Source organism: Oryctolagus cuniculus, chromosome 10 (assembly GCF_051225735.1).
Source record: "Oryctolagus cuniculus isolate XC-2025 breed Fujian yellow rabbit chromosome 10, ASM5122573v1, whole genome shotgun sequence".
Classification (NCBI taxonomy): Eukaryota; Metazoa; Chordata; class Mammalia; order Lagomorpha; family Leporidae; genus Oryctolagus; species Oryctolagus cuniculus.
In genome coordinates this window covers 103544836-103554733 of record NC_142876.1, presented here as the reverse complement: position 1 = coordinate 103554733, position 9898 = coordinate 103544836, and positions in this window count along the sequence as shown.

Sequence of the window (9898 nt, the reverse complement as noted above, 5' to 3'; positions counted from 1 at the left end):
CGTTCTGTGTGAGTTCTGTGCACGCGTGTATAGGTGGGATAAATGGGACGCAGCGTGGTGAGTGAGCACGGACTGGGCACTGACTCTGTCCCAGATACTTTGCTAGCATGTGAGCTCCTGCTCATCTCACGATTTATCCACAGTGTGGCTGAGCTTAGTCCCATTTCTCTGACGAGGACACTGAGGCTCAGAAATTTGCCTCAGTGCACATCCATAGACAGCCACAGGACTGGGGCTGGCGTTGTAGCTCAACGGGTTAAGCCACCACTTGCAATGCTGGCAGCCCGGATCCAAGTGCTGGCCCAAGTCTCAGCTGCTCTGCTTCCTGTCCGTCTCCTGCTACTGTGCCTGGGAAAGCAGCAGATGATAGTGCAAGAACTCTGGGCTCTGCCACCTGTGTGAGAGACCAAGATGTAGCTCCTGGCTCGGCCCACATCTAGCTGCTGCAGGCATGTAGGGAGTGAACCAGGGAATGGAAGCACACGCACTCTCTCCCCCTTTTAAATAAATCCTTTTGAGAAATGAAAAGGAAAAAGAAAGCAGCAGGACTGAGATGCAAACCCAGCCATTGATTGCTCTAGAACTTGAGCTGTGTCCAGCTCACCAAATTTCCAAAAATAAGGCAACCAAATACACAAAATAAATAATGTGCTTTTAAAACCAATTTGACCACATTACAGATTAGAAGCAACCCATGTCTAACAAGTACTTTTTAGGCACACTGTTTTTAAAAAATACTTTTTAATTTTATCTGTGAGACAGAGAGAAGCAGAGAGGCAGAGCTCCGATCCTCTGGGTCACCTCCCAAATGCCCACGACAGCTGGGATTGGACAAGGCCAAAGCCAGGAGCCAGGAACTCAAAACGGGCCTCCCATGTGGGTGGCAGGGACTCAGCTACGTGAGCCACCACCCGGTGCCGCCCAGAGGCATCAGCAGGAAGCTGGAGTCGGGAGCCAGAGCAGGGACTGAGACCCAGGCACGCCAGCACGGATGCAGGCCTCAGCTGCGGGGCCAAACGCCCGCCCTTGAGTCGCACGCTCTTCAGGTCGCTGGAGGAACTGGCTAGCTGGAGGCCATGGCGAAGCGGAGGTTACGTGACTCGGCCCGAGGGACCCCGTCTCTAAGTTCTCTCAGCCGCTCTCCGCACCCAAGGTCCCCCCAACTTGTGAGTCTGCCAAGGTGTCTAGTATTTCCTTTGACCTTATCATGAAAGCCAAGGAATCTTGGGAAATTTAACAATAGTAAATGTAAAACTATGTTTACAAGTGTCTAACAAAATGAATGCATTGTTATTTTTTAATTAATTTTCATGTATTTGAAAAGCAGAGAGAGAGAGAGAAAGAGCACTCATTAATGGTTCACTCCCCAAATGCTTGAAATGCCCAGGGCTGGGGCTGGGCCAGAACTGGGAGCCAGGAACTCAATCCAGGTCTCCCGCACGGGTGGCAGGAGCCCAGTTACTCGAACCCTCACTGCTCCCTCCCAAAACCTGCATTAGCAGCAACTGGAGCCAGAGCCAGGTCTGAACTCCAACATGGGATGCGTGTGTCTTCGTCAGTGTCAGCCTCTACGGTAAAGGCCTGTCTGGGTTTTCTCTTGAGCCGTGCACACACCTCTAGCTCACCAGCCCACGATCACATAGCCATGTCCCACTTCCTATCAGTACAGCTCAGACCCCCACCTGCCACCTGCCTAGGAGACTAGCTGTTCCCACGGGGCTACCTCCCCTGGGATTAAGGGTGGCACATTCCTGAGCCTCAAACTGGCCTCCTGTCTCTGGCATTTACTCTGGCTTTCAATAGTCTCTTGGTAACCTCAACCCCGGTCCCTGAGCCTCAAAGCCACCCCTGCCTGGCTGCCATGAGACAGTCACTGCTCACGGCTGAGCCCTACAGACCCAGGGCCTGGGCTGCCCTGCTGCTTCCGGATGGTCCCGCGCCTTCCTTGCACCACACCAGAACACAGGCTCAGCACTGTGGCTTATGGAGCTGAGCTCCTAACCAGCTCACCTGCTCCTGCCACTCCCCAGGGCCCCAGCCCACCCTGCTCCCCTTCCAGCGTCAGACGTGTGCTCACGCCACTGAACCTCGGAGGCAGCCGTATCCTGATCCTCCCCTCCCAGGCAGCTCCTCCTTCCCAGCTACAACTGATAGTGCAAACAGGGACACACAGCATCTCTAACCCCTTGAAAGCCCAAGGCTGCAGCCCACCAAAGGGTCCGTTGCATTTTCCTCAAGATAGAGAGCAGGTGTTTTGCCCTAGAGGTTAACATACCCACAGGCCACATGAGAGTCAGTTCTGGGGCCTGTGCTGTAGCGCAGTAGGTTAATCCTCTGCCTGCGCTGCCGGCATCCCATATAGGCACCAGTTCTAGTCCCGGCTGCTCCTTTTCTGATCCAGCTCTCTGCTATGGCCTGGGAAAGCAGTAGAAGATGGCCCAAGTCCTCGGGCCCCAGCACCCGCATGGGAGACCCGGAAGAAGCTCCTGGCTTCGGATCGGCACAGCTCCGGCCGTTGCGGCTATCTGGGGAGTGAACTATCAGATGGAAGACCTCTCTCTCTCTCTCTCTGCTTCTCCTTCTCTTCCTGTATAACCTTTCTCTCTGTATCTCTGTCTCACTGTCTGTAACTCTACCTCTCAAATAAATAAATAAATAAATCTTAAAAAAAAAAAAAAAAAAAGAGAGAGAGCTCAATTCCTGGTTCTGGCTTCTGACTCTAACTTTCTGCTAATGCAGACCCTGGGAGGGAGCAGTGGTGGCTCAAGTAGTTGGGTTTGTGCCACCCATGTGGGAAACATGCATTTTGTTTCAGGCTCCTGGCTCCTGGCCCAGCCCTGGCCATTGTGAACAACTGAGGAGTGAACCAGGCGATGGGAGTGCTCTCTCTATCATCCAACAATCAATCAATCATCTGTCTATCTCTCTGCATCTCCAATTTAAGGATGTTTTAACTTGTAAAACAGTAGATAGAGATTTGCTTTATGCGCAGGAGATAAAATGGAGAAAATCATATTTTCCAAATATTCAAATTCCCCACATGCCTCCTCCACCACTCAAGACCCATTTAGGCCAGCACCGCGGCTCACTAGGCTAATCCTCCACCTAGTGGCACCGGCACACCGGGTTCTAGTCCCGGTTGGGGCACTGGTTCTGTCCCAGTTGCTCCTCTTCCAGGCCAGCTCTCTGTTGTGGCCCGGGAATGCAGTGGAGGATCGCCCAAGTGCTTGGGCCCTGCACCCCATGGGAGACCAGGAGAAGCACCTGGCTCCTGGCTTCAGATAGGCCCAGCTCCAGACACTGCACCCATCTGGGGAGTGAACTAGCAGATGGAAGACCTCTCTCTGCCTCTGCCTTTCTATAACTCTGCCTTTCAAATAAATAAAATAAATCTTAAAAATAAAAATGTGAGCCCTATGCCTACCAGCCATTCTGCCTCTAAATATTCACCCAAGAGAAACACCACTGCATTGTCCCTATCAAGCTTTGCACATGGATGTTCATGGCAGCCTATTTTATGTTCCCAAACTGGAAACCATCCACCCAGCCATCAACAGGTGACTGGTAAACAGACAGTGCACGTCTTCATAATAAAGACTCCTCCTTAATCAAAAAAGAACTAACTTTTGATGCACACACAGTGTGCCTGAAACCTCAAAATACTGAGTGAAAGAAGCCAGATTTCTTAAAAGGATCACTAACTTTTTATACCATCTACATAAAATTCTAGCAAACATAAACTAATCAATCATAGTAGCAAATCCGTGGTTTCTAGGGATGGTGAGGATGGGAGGAGGCTGTTAGGTTACAAAAGGGCACCAGGAGATTTAGTGGGGGTGGATACGTTTGCTGTCTTGATTGTGACCATGCATACGCGGGGCATAAATATATATGTCAAACACTTACCGGCTTATACCTGAAATGTGTATTCTACCTTATTCAAGTGTGCTCAAAAAAGGCGATTTCTAAAAAGCCTCTCAGACCCTCCCGGAACGCCCTTACTTGTGGCCTGCCTTGGCAAGACTTTCTGGGCATCGCCTGGGGCTCTAGGGCCTGCCTTTCTGGGCTTCCCCGGGAGAGTGGCCACAGAGACCACAGGATGCTCAAGGACCACCGCGTCCCATCTCCGGTCACCGGCCAGGGAGGAGGCTGCTGAGGGAGACCTCATAGGGGCGCAGTCTCATCCAGAATGATGCAAACTGGCAAATAAGAAAGTCACAAATCAGGACAGACAGACCAGGGAAGGAAGATCACAAGAGGTATGAAAAGAGGGTTAGAAATGTTCAAAGACAGGCAAGGCCAAAGACGAGAAACTCCTCAGAGATTCGTAGAGGTCTGGACTCTCCCCACTTCTATGAGTGTAGCACAGACATCAAAGAAGAAATGACATCATCTCCCAACGCTTACAGTCACAGGGTGAACTCAAAGAGCCAACTTGTCAGGATTTTCCATCTGAAAGCACAAAGTGTCCAGAGAGTAAAGGTTGACCCACTTTTCCCATGAGCAAGACTGAAACATTATTGAAAATCAAAATTATGTGACGCGTGAACCAGCCGCAGTGCCCAGTGCTTATGTAGGAAATGTGGAACGTGAATAATCCAACAAGGTCTTCCTCCCCATCAGGCCAAGACAACAGCTTCCTAGAGATAAAAATAGCATGTGCTTTCCCACCGTTCCACAAAGTCCTGCATTAGAAAGCAACTCACAGTGAAAAGCCAAAGAGAAGACGGCTAGTGTCATTAAGAGAAACTGACAGCGCTTCTGTTTTGCCTGTAAAAGGCATCCTGATAGGTCCAAGAAGTTCGGGTTAGGGACATTGGAGACAGACTGAACTCGCACCACCCATTCCCTGGTCCTCTCAAGTCCGTGCATTTGTGGGCACAGGTGGAATTAATTAAAAATGGGCAATGCTGTGGATACGGTGAATGAAAAAGCAATACAATTTGAAGTTACAAAGAACAAGACAGGATGCCCATTAAACTTGAACTTCAGTCAAGCAATAAATAATTTCTAGCAGAAGCATGCCCCGTAAGTCACAATTTATTGTTTTTTGCTGCTCATGTGAAATTCAAACTTAACTGGGCGTCCTGTATTTTCCTTTGCTAAATCTGGCAGCCTTAATCCCAAGCTATTTGACTCATGTTTTAAAAATAAATCTTTTTGGACAGTCTGGACTAAGGCTGCGATAAATGACCCAAGGATTCCTTTGAACAAGCAGTTAAGAAGCGCCGTAGTGGCCGCAGCTCCGACCAAGCCTTTCCTCTTCTGTTTTCCCGAGCTGCCACAGAGCGACCACAACTCTGCAGAGTCCCAGCTCCGCGTGGGCTGCACTTAACCTTGACTCTGCTAGAGCGGAGATTCAAAGTCCTGCAAGAAGTCTGAAGGGAGGCTGCTTCCCTGAGTCCTCGGAGCTTGGATCCTTCTCACTCTGAACCACTCCTTCTTGTTTCCCGTTGTCGCCCGCGCTGTGGTCTTCCAGATCCGTATTATCCCCCTGCGGTCCCCACTCGCAGAACTGCTCACCCTTAGCTGATCGTAGCCTCCCAGACCCCCCTCAATACCAACCTTACAACACCCTCCTGAAAATCGAGGGTTGTCAGGCTCATTTGTTGGGGCCCCAATCTCTTGGCTCTCAGAAGCCGGGATTGTCTTCCTCTGGTGTCAAGTCCAGTCCTGTGTTTCCCTGACTGTCCACTGCCACACACAGTCTCCACCCCACATCCACAGGGGGACTTCCGTTGGCCCCAGATGGCTCTCAACAGTCCAGAGGGCTGGGAAAAGGCAGCCCCGTGATCCCTGCACTCGTACCCTCATTGAGACACCGAGAGGCAAAGGACCACACCGGGCACTGGAAGAAAATCCTGGATGCAGAGTTCAGGCTCCAAAGTCCCTTACTTTCTCCATACGCCGTGGCCCTCGGCAATGAGCAGCTGTCACTGCCCCAGGACCCGCCATGCCTCCTGACTGCCTGCCCGCCCACCACCTGCCTTCCCCACTCTGCTCCTTGCTCCCTCTGCAGACTGATGGCGCTCGAGCTTCAGCTCCCATGGGGCCATCTCCTCCCCCACACCACCTGCAGCGGCTGTGCAGGTAAAGCCCTAGACCAGCGCACTGGACAGCAGGGTCTGGGCCACATGGCACAGCCCTTTCTTCACTGCTGGAGGGAGCTGTGTCCCCACGTTTGTGCCTAATCCGTCTGACAGGTCATGCATAGACTTGCTATGTCCCCTACCCTTGTCTCTGAATCGCTCAAGGACAGCATCTTTGTCAGGTTCGTCTTGGAATGGGATGAACAAGAAGGCCACCAAGGGGTAGACCGTGACCAACACAGGCACTGCCATGGTCACTGCCCCTCACGAGACGTGGCTGACACGCCGGTGGCACCTGCCTGGGTAGGAAGCCACAAGGGAGGGTCTGACTGCAACGGAAGGCAGGGGCCCTTCCTGCAAGAGGCTGCTGTTGCAATGAGGATGACATAGAGAAAGTGAGGTCAGCTTTTTTAGACCAGAAGGAAAACCTCTGTGTGATTTCTCGACATTAGTGTTAGACTGAAAGAATCGGGGGCAGGAATCGTGGCCCAGAGGGTTAAGCCATTTGGGATGCCTGCACCCCACACTGGAGTGCCTGGGATCAAGTCCCACCTCCCTTTCTGGTCCAGCTTCCCGCTCACGTGTTGGGAAGTACCAGATGACTGCCCAATGCTTGGGCCCCTGCCACTCCTGTGTGAAACCTGGATGGAGTTCCTGGCTTGTGGTTCCTGGCTTTGGCCTGGCCCAACCAGCTGCTGTGGGCATTTGGGGAGTGAACCAGAAGATGGAAGATTCTCTCTCTGTGTGTTACTCTGCCTTTCAAATAAATAAATGAAACTTTTACAGAACTGAAAGGATCGACTGATGTAGGAACTTCAGAAAGAAAGAACTCCCTACCTGTTACACCCAAGGGCCTGCCACAAGCAGGTGTTTTCACAGTGAAGACGGAGCCATGAGGTCACTGGCTGGGGCAAGTGCCTACTGGGCAGAAAACCATGAAAACAATAATTAGCTACCACACGTCAACATCAGCTCTGATGTCCGGCACAGCTGGTTTCATTTTTGCATGTTAGCTTCCATTTGCAGGCACACTTTGCAAAGTTGCATGTCAATGCTGCAATAGAATTTTCTAGTCTCCTTTATTCTCCTATACTCTATAAATATCTCTTCTACCTACATAATAGCCAAAAATTTTATTTTTATAGCTAATAAAATAATCAGACACATTGATGCACCTAAATGAATCAAACATTTTGTTCTAATACAGCATAATTTTTTAAAAGATTTATTTTATTTGAAAGTCAGACAGAGAGAGAAGGAGAGACAGAGAAACAGATCCTCCATCTGCTGTTTCACTCCCTAAATGGCCACAACAGCCAGGACAGGGCCAAGCTTCCCAGGAGCCAGAAGCTTCACCCGGGCCTCCCATGTGGGTGCTCAGGCTGTCCTCTGTCGCTTTTCCAAGAGCATTAGCAGGGAGCAACTTTGGAAGTAGAGTAGGGACTTGAACCAGTGCCCACATGGGACGCCGGCACTGCAGGCAGAGGCCCAACCCACTGTGCCACAACATTAGCCCCTATCACAATGACTTTTTCTGTAGAGAGTGACCTCATACTTCCGATGAGTTGCTTTTTCAGGATAAGCTCCTTGTAGAGGGTGGGAGGTCTGTAGTGTGCGCACTTGGCTAGGCTGGACTGCGGTTCCGGGAACTCTCCCTCCCATGGGTTTCTGGTTAGGCTGGACCCCAGGAGAGGTTTGGAGGGCAAAGTGACACCCACACACATTGTCACTGGTCTCGTCTCCCCAGTATATGTCCTCCTTCAGCTTCTCCAGCCCCTGGTCCCCACGCGTGGGGGTTCAGTTCGGTGGTGGGGCCGTGACTCCTACAGCCTTCACATACTCATCAGCAAGGTCATGGCGACCAGAACGACAGAGCCGCACGCGTTCTCACGGGCTCCGGCACAGGCTGGCGAACCCCAGCGCGTCCTCGCGCTTCTCCCCTGACGTCTGTCATCCGCTCCCCACGGTTCTCACTGAACTTCCAGTTCTAGCATCAGGCGCGCAGGCGGCACCTGTCGAAGAACCGGTGAGGAGCCAGGTCACCACCTGCAGCAGGTGGGCCCCGGTAACAAATCCCTAATGCACATTCCAGTGGGTCTACTCGGAACTCCGAGTACCGCAGCATTCGGTACTGAGAGCGGGTCTAGAGAGAAAGCATTCTGAAGGACAAGTTTCCTGAATTGGTCTGGGTTTCCGGAATTGGTTCTCCGATCTGATTAGATGTGAAAGCACTGATGACCCCGTTTCCTGGAGTTAAAAAGAAAAAAAGGGCTCTGGTAGTGCATCACACGCAGCAGCAAAGCAGCTACGCAGGCCATCATCTTCTGTCCTTAAAGCCAGGGAAAGCAAGCATCCTGACGCCCAAACATTTGCTACCAGAGAACCCAGCTGGGAGCGATTTCCCCCCTTCCCTAATGCGTAACGGGAATACAGATTCTCAGCGACTGGCAGAATCCTCACGACGTTGATTCTCAGGCCCAATAGAGTGAGAGTCGAGCAGGAGCCATGGGAACCGCACCACCGGCCAAAGCAGGAAACCGCGGGACACTGCACACTGGAGGACGTCCTACAGCAAGGACTGGAAAGAGGAAGGCTGCGGATGCCACCACCTCCGTGGCCTGTGCAGGAGTGGAGCTTGGAGAACGACCCTAGACCATCGGAAACTTAACTGAGAGAAGACACCAGAGCAGCTGCACTTTCAGATGTGGCTTCGCTGCTGGGGCCAAGCAACACGAACCCTGGCACCTGGCTTGCAGTGGGCAGGTGTCTTTTCTCTAATCCTGTTTGCAAAACCCATCAGAAGCTGATTGGTTTTTGTTGGTAAGGCCAGAAGCCAGGAGCAGAGCCGTCTCAATCTCAGATGGTACCGGACGTCTGCGGATGCAAAGGACTGGTCTCCTTCCCCTCACTGTCTCCAGCCAAGTCCAGCCCGGGAGCTGCTGCCAGAGAGGCCTACGCATTCTGAGCTCTGCCAAGAAAATGCCTGCCCAGTGCCCTGGAGACCTGCTCCCTCCCTCCGGGCCACAGCAGGAGCTGTTTTGTTTTTAACCACAGGTACTCATATGCAAAGCATAGTGCTACTATTTTCAAAATTAGGTACATAATCTCACAATGTCAGTCCTTCTGCAACCAGCTCATTTTGCAGTATCTACAACGATCTGGACAGACTCATTCTTGTTCACTCCTGGATCTACCGTGAAAACAGACCACAGCTCATGTCTCTTCTGACGGCAGGCACTGAGATCCCCATCATCTCTGGTGCCCTGTAACGCTCAGAACAGTCTTACACACATCTCCTTGTGCACCCATGCAGAGTTCCTCTTGGGCAATGGTTCACAAATTTCTTGGATATCAGAATCCCTTTACAAGGCTGGCATTGTGACACAGTGGGTTAAGTCACCACCCGCAATGCCGGCATCCCATATGAGCATCTATCCAGCTTCCTGCTAACGGACCTGGGAGAGCAGCAGGAGTTGGCCTAAATGTTTGGGCCCCAGCCCCCCATGTGGGAGACCTGGATGGAATTTCAGGCTCCTGGCTTCAGCCTGACCCAGTCCTGGCCATTTGTAGCCATTTGGAAAGTGAATCAGCAGATGGAAGATCTCTCTCTAGCTAGCTGGCTAGCTATCTCTCCCTCTCTAACTCTGCCTTTCAAATAAAATAAAAATAAATCTTTAAAGAAAGAATCCTTTTGCAAACTTAAAAACTGAAGAGACCAAAAAGCTTTTGTGGATGAGAGATTTAAACACAAAAAAAATTTTAGATCTTTGTATTAGTGGATTTTTGAAACAATAAACCCATTACATATT